Source organism: Aptenodytes forsteri, unplaced genomic scaffold (assembly GCF_000699145.1).
Source record: "Aptenodytes forsteri isolate BGI_AS27 unplaced genomic scaffold, ASM69914v1 Scaffold53, whole genome shotgun sequence".
NCBI classification, from domain to species: domain Eukaryota; kingdom Metazoa; phylum Chordata; class Aves; order Sphenisciformes; family Spheniscidae; genus Aptenodytes; species Aptenodytes forsteri.
The window spans coordinates 10731952-10746354 of NW_008795909.1; the positions used below are offsets into that span (position 1 = coordinate 10731952).

General features: G+C 43.6%; 1 protein-coding gene across 1 annotated transcript in view; it reads right to left on the minus strand.

The window, feature by feature from the left end:
- CHCHD6 (coiled-coil-helix-coiled-coil-helix domain containing 6) overlaps positions 1-14403 on the minus strand; it is a 109229-nt gene that overhangs the window by 1503 nt on the left and 93323 nt on the right. The gene's annotated exons all lie outside the window — the stretch shown is intronic.

The following is a 14403-nucleotide window of genomic DNA, read 5'->3' on the forward strand; positions in this document are numbered from 1 at the left end:
AGTGACTGCCTGCTTGTCTCTCCATGGCAGGAGGAATGTCTGTCTGTCTCAGCCAATGTTTCCGAGTAAGAATGTCTCATCCCGATAGCCCGTGTACATATAAAACACCTATGCTGTCAGCTCTCCAGGAAGAGACCTTGACATTTTGCAGAAAACCACATCCCCATCTCCCCTGAATATCAGCAGAAGGCAGAAAAACCTGGTAGATCTGAAAATGTAAGAATCAGGTGCTGCCTTCAGCAAGAATTAAAGTTAAAATGGAAGAGGCAGTGGTGAAATGAGCACAGGCCAAGTCACTGGTCTTGGAGTGCCAAGGAACTGACTTCCAGGTTTCCCAGACCCGTGACCGCAGCTGGCCTGTCCCACTCCCTCTCATGAGCCAAGAGAAGAGACATTTTGAAGGGGAGGAAATTGAGGCTTTGCTATCTTAAAAAGAATAAATAAAAGGTGAATGGTTTCAGCACATACTGTATTATCGTTGTGATATGTGCCTCATGCACCTGGAGAGATAAACTGCAACCCGCTCTCTGAGCTCTAACTTTATGGTAACCAGGCTGGCATGAGAAGATGAGCTCTGCTCTCTGCGGACAGAGTAACCAGATTGCAACGTTCTCTTCCCGAAAAGAGTAATGAGGTGCCCGGAGAGCCTGCAGAGGTGTCAGAGAAACAGATGCTGTTAGACCTTTTGCAGGCCGAAGACAGATATAAGAATAACACAATACCAGCATAACAGGACCTTATCAACAGCCTTGCAAGTGCTAAGAAGTGGAAGCTGAGCGAAGGCGGTGACGCCTGTCTGCATCACAGCCCCGCTATTACTGCCTTCTGACTTCCCACACAATCCAAGTGTCCAAATGGCTTTGAAGCAAGAAACAGCAGGACAGGCAGGTGAACCTGAACTCCGATCAGCTGTTTGAAGAGACAGTATGAATATCTTACGTTTCAGTAACACTTTCCATCCACAACATTTCCAAGACATCCATTCAACCTCAACACTCCAAACTACAGAAGTAATATCTGCCCAGGTAGAGATGGGCAAACACAAGTTAAATGACTGTTCAAGGTCGTCCAAGGACTACGAGAGAGACACACACACGTCTAGTCAGTAGAGTACTCTTCCCTTTTGAAAGGCACACAGACACACACACACGAACGCACAGGGAATTGAAACTGCTTAGCCAGGTGTGGAGCCTGCTGTGATCAACACAGCTTCACTGAGCAGTGCCTCTTCTCGCTGCTGTTTCACTGGTGCTAAAACATAAAAAAGCAAACCTTTATAACAAAATTCATTCAAACAGATGTAAATAGGGATGGGGGATTTTGCATCTGGGCTAAGTTACTACAATCTAGACATCCTATTTGTCTGCTAGTTATTAAATTACCCACAAGCCATCAACAATTCAAGTCTCTCTCTGAGAGGCAGAGATTAACTAGGAATTGCTATGCAGAAATGCTGCTCATCTCTCTCTCTAGCGAGATCAGCCTCATGATGAGTTGCAGACATTTGGGAACAAAGGTGAGCTTTCCTGCAAGAAATGAGAGGCACAGAAAGATGGGAAAATGCTACTACGGGGAGGAGAGGATTTGCAAGGCAAGAATGTATCAGGAATGGTTTCACACACACGCTGCAAGCCACGGGCTCTGATCAAATGCACTCATGTACCTGGAGCACACGAAGCCGCACTTCTGTCCAAGCACTAATGCAAATGAGATTTTCAGTGAAAGACAATGAAGCCAGTATGTAAATATTAATTTAACATCTAGTTGACAAAGCCTCAGCTGATCTATAAATAGCTGGTTTATTAGCAGGTGATGCTGAAGGCAGCTATCCTGGCTCCTCTTCCCACAATCCCCTGTGCCATCTTGTTTTTATTGACCCTGGAGACATGACGGCTCTTAACTGTATGCAGCTTGCTTCTCCACCGCTACCTGCAGAGTAGCTACAAACACTTGACAATACAATACATATTTATCAAGGCCCTTACGTGACAAGGATCCTGTGGCACTACGCACACAATGGCTCACAGTCCTCAATTAAAGAGAGCAAATGGTTTAGAAAAATAGAAAAATCATGCAGCCTTGCTTTTAACCATGAGGCAGCTGAGGAGCTGGTCACTCGGGTACCATCAGGCATTTAGGGAATGATTGACGCAGATCCAGAGCCAGGCACTGTCCATTCACATTTACACTGCAGACTTGGCAAATTAAGCATCAAGGATAGCAACACCTTTAATAACTCTAGGCCACCTAAGAAATATTTTGCCATCTCAAAACAAGATGTCAAAATCTCTCTTTCTGCAGTTTTATTTCATCTGGAATTATTATTTTATAATGTGTAATAAATCTTACAATTCTTTACCGTCTCTTTGGGCCACACACACAGGAATCTCTTCTTTCACACAGGCACAAGACAGCTATTTAACAACGGACAGCAACACCACACCAGAGTTTAGGGCCATTGGTCAAGAATACTGCATCCTGGTAAAACTGCTGTGCCATTTGGATCAACACAACAGATTTGCCCTGACTGCAGTATGGCCAGCATCCATGGAAACCATGTGAATTATGATGGTTTAGGCTGTTCACGTGGATTTGTATATATTCTCCAAAAGCCTTTTAAAGCCTCAGTCTTCCTCTTGCTGCAAAGAACAGTGACAACATACTTGACGGGTTGGGCTTGTAAATAGGCAGATTGAATTAGAGGAACAGAATGGACTTTGTTATCCCTCCCTCCCACTTGCTTCAAGTTTCTAAAGAAACCTTCTGAACACAAGAAGTTACTATGTTTCTCCCAGCCATATGATAAGCAGAAAGAAAAAATTAAAAACCATACAATCAACTCTTATTTTCCATAAGGTTCATCATATCCTTATAGCTTGTACAGCGGCAGCCTCTAGAGTTTACCCTGACAGGGAACCTGCTGTGCCGGGCACTGCGTCAACCCTGGCAAGGGCAGAGCCTGCACTCGTGATGGAGCGTGCACAGAGGCGTACCGGAGCTCTGCTGGCAAAGAGTCCAGGGACGTAGCTGCACACAGCCTACCCCGCTGCTGCACCCTCACTTCTCAACACTGCCCAATCGATTAGGTGATAAGCATTTCAGAATACTGACTTGTGCTGCCACGGCACAGCAGACATGCTCTAAAAGATCACAGTGATCTGTGCCAATGGCAGTACAGTTCCCTATTCAATAGGCTTTGGACACAGGACTGTTCCTTCATTTGTCTGAACAACAAATATTTACAAATTTTGTTTTTAAAAGTTTTAAATACAAGGGTTAAACTGATATTTGTATGATTGCAACCCTGTGATGGTCATACAGGCTGGCTTTTATGACCACCAGGGACTGTGGAAAGGAAATTTTGCAATAAAGTTCCCTTACTAAACTATCTTTTCTGAGTGGACATACTTCTGTTATCCATTATTTATGGAAATAAGGTAGAGGAGTTTGATTTAGCAGAATAGAAACTTAAAGCTACGCTCAGAAACCCTGCGGAATTTAGCAAGAGAAGTGCTACACATTGCCAAATTGATCATAAATAAAGAGAGGAGTTGTTCTCATTAATCAACTAGAAAAAAAAACCTAGTACAGTAATAGATTTGCAATCATCTTTACTATATTATTTACTCTAATAAAACTAAAAGAGCCTAATAGCAATAGACGTAAGCAGCACCAAGGAAAAACTGAAACATTTTACATAATTCAGTAAATGCAGGATGCTGCAACAAGGCTGCAGAATAGCCTTCCCAGGAGAAACCCACACAGTTGCTGTCTCCTTTGTCTTTGATGTAAAGCTACATATAAACCTGCAGTGCCAAAGGACCCAAAAGAAGCTTGTTCTCTTCCTCAGACCTCTACATGTGCCATTTCCTGTAGCTCTTGCAAAGATGCTGCTTCCTTTGCCCGCTGTCTCCTGTTCATACCAGCATATCTATTGCCCAGATCCTTGATTTCACAGCCCAGCCAGTTGTAATCCAGGAGTGCTTACAAGCCAGGACCCGAAGAAAAGTTTAACTAAGTTTGGTTCTCTCTGAAGTAAATTTCAAGCAACTAGAGCACAGATGAAATCCAGCTTATCCAGAGTAATTCATTCTTCACACTTGTTTAAACATAGTCACTCACCGAGGACAGACTGGCAGCCTTCTCTGTGGGTTGTAGACTCCACCGCGCTGCTAGGAACCGTGCTGAGACAAGTCCACATCACACGTCAGTGGAGATGGACTGCACCCTTCAGCTCTGGGATGGAAAGATCAAACTGCTAGATAGGTTCTCTTCCTTGCCGGGTACACTGATTTTTATCAACGGGAAAAGCCAATTAAACTTGATAAAGACACATTCTCTGCTGATTTTTCCTTACTGCCCACTGCTCAGTGCTAGTATAATGGATAATGTTCTGCCTGTAGGTGTATTTTCTAAGATCTGTCAGTTCTGACAGCATTTTGGCACCTGGATAACTCAAGATTTATACCGAGGGTCCAGGAATGCACCATTTCTCAGTAGCTGATGGGTACATTCTTCAGCAGGGCTTCCCTAATTAAAGGGCTAGAAAGAGATGAGATCAGATTGATAGGTTTTGCAGTCAGATGTTTTATGCTTAGTTGATACATTATAAATCACCTTTTGCAACTTTTGGAACACGAGAAGAGCATGCAAGAGAAACTACAGTAATATGTCCAAAATATCACAATATAATTACTTATTTTCAAATTCCACCTCTGTCCCTATGGCAAGACCGTTAGACATACTCAAGAAAAGAAAAAAAAAAAAATTATATATATATATATAAAAGCAGGGCTTCCCTAATTAAAGGGCTAGAAAGAGATGAGATCAGATTGATAGGTTTTGCAGTCAGATGTTTTATGCTTAGTTGATACATTATAAATCACCTTTTGCAACTTTTGGAACACGAGAAGAGCATGCAAGAGAAACTCTACAGTAATGTCCAAAATATCACAATATAATTACTTATTTTCAAATTCCACCTCTGTCCCTATGGCAAGAGACATACTCAAGAAAAGAAAAAAAAAAAAATTATATATATATATATCAAAAAGAAATCTGATGCTATGAAATGAGACACTGCTGCTCTGGAGGTACTCCCATATGGAAGTGTTTTGCCCCAGACGGGACACAAAAGGTGCAGCCCTCCTCCTTCGAGCATCACCCTAAGCTGGGAACACCTCGCTGGTATTGAGTGCCTCACACAGCTCAATTAGCAGCCTCCCCTGACAGACCAGCGGGAAGTTTTGCCTTGGCCTCAGCTGTCACAGCCTTGTCTCGGGGCTAGAGAAACCACTATCATATTTAATGCTTTGACTTTAATACCTGTAAAACTGCGTGAATACAATGTATTCTGTGCTGGCTTCGTTGTCTCTGTCAGAGCCTCTTTCCTCTATATAGTGAAATATAACTCCAGAGAGGCCAGTGGCAAGATCTTTCGGAATAACCACAGCTTGTTCTGGTCTTAATGGGATCTGTAAGTACTGAGCTCCTCTTGGGGGGGTGAGGGAAGAACAACAACAACAAAAACCCCAAAAAATAGGATGTAAGAGCCCAGTATCACAAAGTGAAATTTCACGAGTTCCTTGCCGCCAGAGTGTTGTTCAGACCAATGTAGCCTTAAAGCCATAGAGAAGAAAGTCACAGAATAACCATCTGGAATGGGGAAAAATATTTGTTGGTAATTTAAAACATGAAACCGAAGAAATACAATGCAGAGCAACCAGGATGTGAAAAGCATTTCCAGGCACTGAGAGGTTAAAACAATTATTTGAACAGCTGGGAAAATTAAAATGGTAAAATAATAGCTATGCTTCAAAATTCTACAGATGCAAAGAGACTCTTCAATGAATAACTGATAAAGGGGAAAAAACATTTTAAAAGAGAAACTGTTTCACGCATGAAGGTCATACAAGTAACAGCTCCTCTTAAGAACCTGGATTTTCAGACTTGGCAAGAGATGAAGTGGTGAGGTTAACACAGCAGCCTTTTACCTCTAGGAACCCAGGGTCAAATCCTGAATACTCTAAGTTACACATGAAAGCAACTTTGAGCATATCCTTTCTATCGCTTTCTTGGAAACTGTTCCCCACCACAGCAAAAGCAAGGTCACATAGGATCACACCAGAATTGTTGTAGCAGTTTGTTTGCTTTCCCAAGGAATTCTCCCAGCACTGGCAGAGCCTGAATGGCTGCAGCAACTGGTGCAACCTTAGAGCAGGCAGTTCAGGCCATTTCACTAACCTGTTATCCAGAGCTCCCCCATACACACAGCCTGCTCTGGCAAAGAATGTGGTGGTATGTAATTTTTCATAAAAAATTGACAGTCTGTAATGAGTAGCTTGACTATTCAGGAAGGGTCTAAGAGGAAGAATAATGCCAGTCAGGATTGCAGTGTATGAGCCATGGTGTACACAATGCTGCTCATCAGGACAGAGTACACGGACAGACATATCCAGGGGACTCAAAGCTCCAGCAGACCATCTTCCGGGCAGGAAGGAGCTGAAAGAACACAGCTGGGGAAGGTCTATCTGCCACCTGGCTCCAGCTATCCTTCCCATAGGCAATGAATCCTCTCTCTCTACTAACTATTTTAAAACAAGAAACCAAAAATTTTCAGAAAGTAGAGAAAAAATTGACAACTGAACATGTAGCACTGCAGAGAAGAAATCAGCTGCACGGTGCCAGCTCTTGTTTCCGTTCCTCACCCACTTCAAATGCACAACCTCTTCCACATAAATACCGAGCAAACTGTTACAAGGACAGCAACTGACCACACCTCATCAGAGTCCAAAAACATGGATCCTTTGGCAAAAAAAGGCAGACTCAGAACAGAAGACCAAATCCATCCACCCCAGCAGTCAATTCTTCTATCATTCACACATATCATTTCACCAGTCTCCAACTGGAAAGTCTTAACAACTACGTTTTTCTTTAAGTCAAAGAAAGAAGTTAGACAGCATAAACATTGAGATCCTCCTAGAAGAGGACTTTTTCTTCCATCAAAAGAATTTATTATTCCAGCATCATTATAGCATTTCTGAAAAACTAAGATGTAGCCTCTTCAATCTGTATGTTTCTTCTCTCTCCAGAGAAGAGCCTACTTCAGCCTACTCTGAACACGGTCATTGTACTTCTCCAGTTGACAATCATCTCGTATTGAGTCCTGATGCTGTCAGGTATCTCCTCTGATGGGTTAGGCTGCTCACTAGTCAATGATAGGAAACATGAAGACGATGAGCCTGCAGCCTCCCCCACACTTCTTGCTGCAATCACCTTGAACGCCCCCAGCTACATAGACCAGGTTTGACCACTTTAAGGATCAGAAACATCCAACATGTTGCAGAAAGGAGCAGTTCTTACCCTGTGTCTATGCCAAACCAAAGTAGCCAGCGACACAGAAAGTAACACGGCTGACAGAAGGTTTCCAATAGAGGTCTTGACCTTCCCATGGTCCTGAGGGACCCTGTGACACATTTTTACAAGAGTCGGGATCCTGGTATTCTGCCAAACTACATACATTTGGTCTAAACTAAAATTATTACTGCAGCTTTAATGCAATATGCTCTCCTTCACTTCCGATCCTAATCTGCTGGCAAGAGCTGTTGGACCGGTAAGCACCTGCCTTTTTTTTGCCCTTTAGATGACTACATCACTGTGCTGCCTGAACAGATGCCAGCAGCTAGAGTTGCACAGCAAAACCATTTAGGAGATTCACCAGCTGGGTACATAACCTGCCTTAGCAGAGCAGCTACTGGGAAACCTGCAAATCCATCTCTGGTACCTTGTCATGGCACTGGTTGTGATAAGAACATGGAACTGGAATGTCCCAGCTTGTCCCCTCACTGTACCAGCGTGATGATCAGTCATCAGTCTTTTACTTGCCCAAGGCAAACAGCATCCTGCAACGTTGATGTATAGTTAGGTAAAGTACTTGGGGATCTTTCAGGGTTAAAAAAAAAGTGTATAAAACTGGCAGGATGAGAAAGAAGCTGAAGCAGAAAAAGAAGGTGTGAGGCTTACACAAGCACCCACACCTTTCTACCCTCCTTCCATGGAGTCTCTGAATCTTACCCATGTTTCCTGGAGTCAAACTCTACTGTGCCAAGCAGCTCTCAAGTTCAGTGAGGAGCACAGGGGGATGCAGAGGTTTACTCTACGCCCTCATGAGCTTCCAGTACTCAGAACCCAAAGATTTCTTTGCTCCTCTAATCAGCCATGCTCAGATGCATATTTAAAAAAGACAGACACTGAACTCTGTCTTGCCCCCTTAGGGAACTGCAGCCTCCTCTTTCCAAACTGCCAGTTCACTGCTGCAGGGAATAGGCAGCCTGGTGTCAGCTCCAGTACAGATTTTAAGATGAAAAGAACGCAAACAAAGGGGACAGAAGAGAGGAGACGAGAGGAGAGGAGGGAGGGAGAGGGTGCAGAGACACTGGCAGGAAGCAGGTGAGAAAATGAAGACAGAGGGGAAAGGAAAAATCTGAGCCCAGACTCTAGAAAGAGGCAAATAAAGAGACAGAAGGAGGAGGAGGTAGCAAAAATAGGCAAGAGCATGTCTAGCTTGCTTGTACATACTACAAGAAAAATCCTATAGGTGGCCAGAACTGCTCATGCTAGGCAGTGAGGAAGATATCACTCACTTACAGTGATATCACCCAGCCACATACAGTTTAGAATATACATGAAATACCCACAGCTTTAGTTTCAATCACAGAAGAGTCCTAGAACAATTTACCCTTGCATATAGCTCAAACATTTGCTATGCACTGTCCCGAACTAATGGACACCCACCCCAGTGCTAGCATGGCATTCCTAACAAACTTGAATTTGGCACACCACAAAACAAAATAAACCAAACCAAGAATACCATGGAGAAAATAACTTGGCAGTGCTATACAGCACTTGATTCTGGTGCCAGTGGCTCAAAATGGGGATTCCTCAATGTTGCATGTTTCTAGATCCTGCCCAATAGGTTTGGCAAATTTCTGGTGGTTTTAAGCTTAAGACAAGGATTCCAAGTAGTTAACCTCAAGGAAACAGTTTTGAAAGCCTTAAGACATTGTTGGTTGGGGGTGGGGGGAGAGACAGAGAAATAATCAAGTGCATAGGGGTGGGGGTGGGGAGAGACAGAGAAATAATCAAGTGCATACCTAGAAGTAAACTTGCAAATAAGAAATGCCAAGTCAGAAGTCAGGAGGACAGGTTCTCACAGCTCTACAACACACAATTCCAGAAGTTTGTCAAAGCTTCAGTGGCACTTGAGAAGTTTGTGCCAAAATCAAGAAACACTTCCAACTGTTGATTCTGATGCAATTATCAGGAAGAACGCAAGCTTGCTTGAGGTGAAACATGCGGTATGGTGTGAACTTACCATCCTGTTGTCAGGATGGACCAGGTGGTCAAGTACAAATCAAAATTGATGAAGCCAAGGAAAGTACCAGAGAGAGAGCAAAGCAAGAACAAAGATGGAGCAAGAACCAAAGATCACGAGGAAGAGCAGGCACAGTTACAGCCTAGAAGCTTGTGGAGCAGTTCAGAGCCACTGAAGAAATTCCCTTACATACCTGGCTGGTGGGTCCAAACATCAGTCAGATCCAAACCTGCTGGGGATATTAACTGCAAACAGCTACAGATTAACACACAATCCTGATAATATTTTATCAACATGACAATGTACTAGACTGCTGTGCTTTGGAAGACTCTTCTCAAGGGAAGATGCCTACTTCAACCTTCAAGCACCACAACACTCCTACTGCTTTATGTTGTCCCTTAAGAAAAGCTTTTCATAGCAGCAATGAAAGCTTTTTGCACTGAACAGCTGGAACCAAAGTCAAAGCACAACCTGGCAATTTTCTTGGCTGAACAGAGATGCCACTGAATCTGAAAGTCACAGGCAAAAAGCCCATATTGACAAAGGTTTGAGACAGTGGTTCAAGATATTAAGAGAGTCAGAACTGTAATTTGCAGGATTTACCAGAAGAATATTTTGAACCTTATCCTTCTGCTACAGCTGGCATCCAGGGATTATCTCCCTTACTTCTCTCCTTTAAATATTTTTTTCCATAACACCTATCAAAGCCACCATCTTCCCAGCAGGAGCAGCCAGGACTTGCTGTCAGGTCTCCCCAGATGCTCAGATTAGCTAGCTCTCTTCTCCATGTGGGAACTCTCAGATCCCACAGCTTAGTGAAGCAAGGATTTGGATCTGAGATTCAAGTTTCCATGAGGGGATTTCTGTTATTATAGCAGGTCTGGTTCAGATACAGCCATTGTGAACTATGTGACAGGATATGAATCCTCTTCTATATATTCCTGCTGTGTGATCTCACTCTTCATTTCTTCACATCCCCCTTTTCTCTATAGTATTGCAACACTTCATTGATTCAACACAATCCACAAGAGAGCATGAAGGCAGAGGCAGACTCTCAGATTGGAACAGCTGGTTTTCTTGATCACATCATGTCCCAAAGAGAGGTAAGGAATCACAAGAAAAGAGACTGCTTATTCTCAACAGCAAACAACTCCACACCGGAGAAGAAAGCACAACCCTGCTGACTGTGAGAGAAAAGCAACAGAGGGATTTTGAATATATTTCACACTCCTTGATGGATCATGCCTGAAGATTTTGTGGGAAAGTGGAGCACAGAGGAAACCACGCTTTAAAGCCTATCACTGTATTCACAGGGCCTGTGAAAACTTTATAAATACGATCCCCTGCTACACTGTCCAAAGCCCACATGCAGACCTGCTGACACGACCAATTCCTCAGTGGCCACACCCCACAACTACTATGCCTCGCTCCCGTTAAGTTTTGGAATAAGCTCCTGTCAGTCATGCCAAAGTGGGCTTAATGGTAGATGGACAAGGATGACCAGCAGGGACTGAAAAAGATGGTCAAAAGTCATTGACCCTGTGACCAAGCTCTGAACAAGGACTGCTAGACATTATAGCCACCCACGTCACAGCCAACGACCACACTGAATACCCACCCATGAGCTGACAAATCTAAGGCTATTGCACTCACACACAGTTGTCTGCCGCACTAATCCCTGGACACAGGAGCACAACATTGCAAAGTTTCCTCTTCCCCACCTCAAGCGCTGTCCTGCCTCAGCACGCAGCAGCAATAACAAGCTACCGAGGAACTGACAACTGCCTGCCTGCTGATGAGCAGGAGAAGGTGCTCGGGCCAGCGAGGCTCAGCAGTTGCTCTGGTCCCCAGAGCTTAAATTTCCGAAGCGTGAAACATTTGACTGAACAACACAAAACGGGGTGCAGGAAGCAAGACCACAAGCTACCTTAAATCCATGAGCTCTTTTTTTCTTCCAGGTTGCTCACACCTAATGTCATATCTTTTATCTCATCCTAAAGTAAGAGAACATGCATTAAAGGACCAGACTATTAACTTCTGAAAGCTGGGCCCTTTCTGTAGCCCCCTCTTGCAACAAGGGGTTTGCTTCCATTTCTCAAAAGCAAAGGAAATCTATACTTGGACAGAGAAGGCATATTCCAAAGGACAATCCCTAAAAACAAGGCTGCTCTCTTTTCTCAGTTGCTGCAGTGCCACCCTTGTTGAGTCTGTCCAGTGAAGCTGATTATAGTGGTAAGCACAAGTCAGCCCCTCAAACGTTTAGGCAAGCCTAATGTCCTTAAGTGGACAGTCCTCAAGTGGAAATAAGCAGTTTCATGAGCAGCAGAACTGAAGTCACTTGGATTCCTCCAGATTTGTGTCTCGAAGTTAAGTTCCTCTGTGACCAAACTGATGTCTAATAAAGGGTGAGTCAATACCATTCCCCCTGCACAAGTACTGCTGGGGTCCCTTCCCTCCACCTAATTGCCTGCTTTCACAAGATATACAGGAACTTATTACTTCAGAGCCTTTGTGCCTTCTGAGGAACATCACCGCAACTTGCCAGCAGGTTCAGAGCAAGCAGAGAGTGGGACAGAAACCAGGCTCACAGATGGACAACATGGTTACGTGAGTCCTGTTTTCTTAATCAGGGTAAAACTTCAGACACAGCTAGGGGGGAGCCATACATTCAGGGGAAGTGCTGGCACATTAAACCCAGAACAGTATAACCCGTGACACCTGAGCAGGGTCTGCCCTGCTCTCCAGGGGCTGCTCTGTATATGGCAAAGCTCCTGACCTTCCAACATCTGTTCAGTTTTTATACAAAAGCAAGTCAGGGCCCTGTAAGGCAGTACATCATCTTTGTTGACATTTCAGTCCCTGGGAGAGAAGCTCTCCTTTGGCTTTGTGTCAGCCACCTTTGGCTATGTCAGAAAATAGTGCATAGCCTGTTCTCTCAAGCAAAGCCATTTGCCTGTGCAAAGGTTCCCAGCAAACAGACAGGAGGCAGCAGCTGGAGAAAGGAGACCTGGAATCACTGTACACAATCTCACTTTTTATTATTTAACCACATTTACTGAACACAGCCTGGATCTAATCCATCAGTGCAAGAAACCTGCTAATACACCTACATGATTGGAGAGAGACTTTCCTGCATTTTATGGGGCTTTATTGCAGCAAACGTCAATGTTCAGCAAAACAAGAAGGCGCTAGGAACTGTCTGACACAGCCTGGGATCTCTCTTGCTCATCTCCCAACCAGCATACATTTGATACTGCATTAAACAAGGAACTTGAGAGCAGTCTGTTATCTCAAGTTCATGCCATAGCTTTGTGTGCACATAACCGCCCCCCATCAGCACAAGCTAGAACAAAGTATGACTTTCACATTTAATAGCTTCCAAAATGCTTGCTCTTCTTGAACAAAGTGGCACCCCATGTGCCTCAGACGTTTGGTAAAGGCTGGAAAGAGGGCAATTCATTAGAACATTACATCCTGTCTGTCCTCAGCAATGAACCTGCTTCTGCTCCAGAGAGGTCAATCTGGAGTCTGTACAGATGCTCCAAGGTTGGCTTTTGCAGAACAATAAGGTGGTCATTGGTGCAGGACAAGCTCTCCACAAAAACTTCTCTAGTGCACTCCAGCCCTTATCACAGTGCTCTCATCATGTCAGCTCAAGGTACACACACTGGGAAGAACCCTACCTGGATCACAGTGTCCAACACATTTTTCAGTGGCTGTCTACTTCTACAAGACTTGAGATTTCCTGAGCCTCAGGATACTCCTGAACACACTTAGGCTTGGTATGAAAAGACAAAATACAACTTTGATATGCCACAGGAAGTTAAACAGTACTGCCAACATCCTAGGGCCCAGAAATATTATGGAGCTTGTTAAATGATGATAATCCTAAATAGGCCACCTTTACCACTACTGAAGACAAAAGCTCTCAACTGTTCCTGCTGATAAGGCCTGAGGGAACCTCTGGTGTTCAAACTCAGCAATTGGTGTGTCAGAGAGCCCGGAGGGTCATTAGAAGTACCTATATAATTTACCGACATAACTGTGTTTAGCTGTAGCCAGTGCCTCAAAAGAAGTATACATTTTCTCCCTTCTTCCACCCATGAAAAGGAATCAGCAGAAGTGCTCAAGCATGGAATTTAAGATAGCATTGAGATGGGACAAACAAACAGTCATTCAGTCTTCTTTCCAGTTCCTTTGGAGAGATCAACAAGTCTCCGTATCATATCTATAACCAGAAATTCTCCTATTCTGTCAAAGAACTTCTTTCATAAAGTTATCAAGTACATAATTGAAAGAGTATATTACTTGCCCTGCTGCCTCACCCAGAAGATAAAAACCTAAATTCTCTGATATTTAGAAACTTTCTGATTTTTTTTTTAACCTTATGCCAATATACTCCTTTAAATTACACAGTTCTTGAAGTTTATACCACAGATGTGTTTACTTATACTTTTCTTCTGAACCTCTCTCTGATCCTGAAGCATGCAGATAATCACTTTGCCAACTATAGTTTCAAGCCTTGATCCAAAGGCTTACAGTCCTATCAGCAAAGAGACTCTTGTAGAAGAGTGTCTTGTAAACAGCAGCAGTGCAGGGACCCATCATGTAGCTGGGCACTGCTTGTCTGATCCCCTAACAGGCAGCCATACAGGACCCACAAGTCAGTTCAGTCCAGTATCACTTAGGTATTTCCACAATAGTCAAGAGATCGCTACATAGAAAAACCTCAAGAACAGAAAAAAGGTGCTGTTTCATCTAAAGAAGAAAGGTGTGTCCTAGACAGAAACTTAACTGCTTAAGTAGCTGGGCTGGGCCACCGCACAGTACTAAAGGAGAGAATAAACTCAGAACAACTGCAAGTCATGAGTAGGTGTCCTGGTTTCGGCTGGGATAGAGTTAATTTTCTTCTTAGTAGCTGGCACAGTGCTGTGTTTTGGATTTAGGATGAGAATAATGTTGATAACACACCGATGTTTTAGTTGTTGCTAAGTTGTGCTTACGCTGGTCAAGGACTTTTCAGCTTCCCA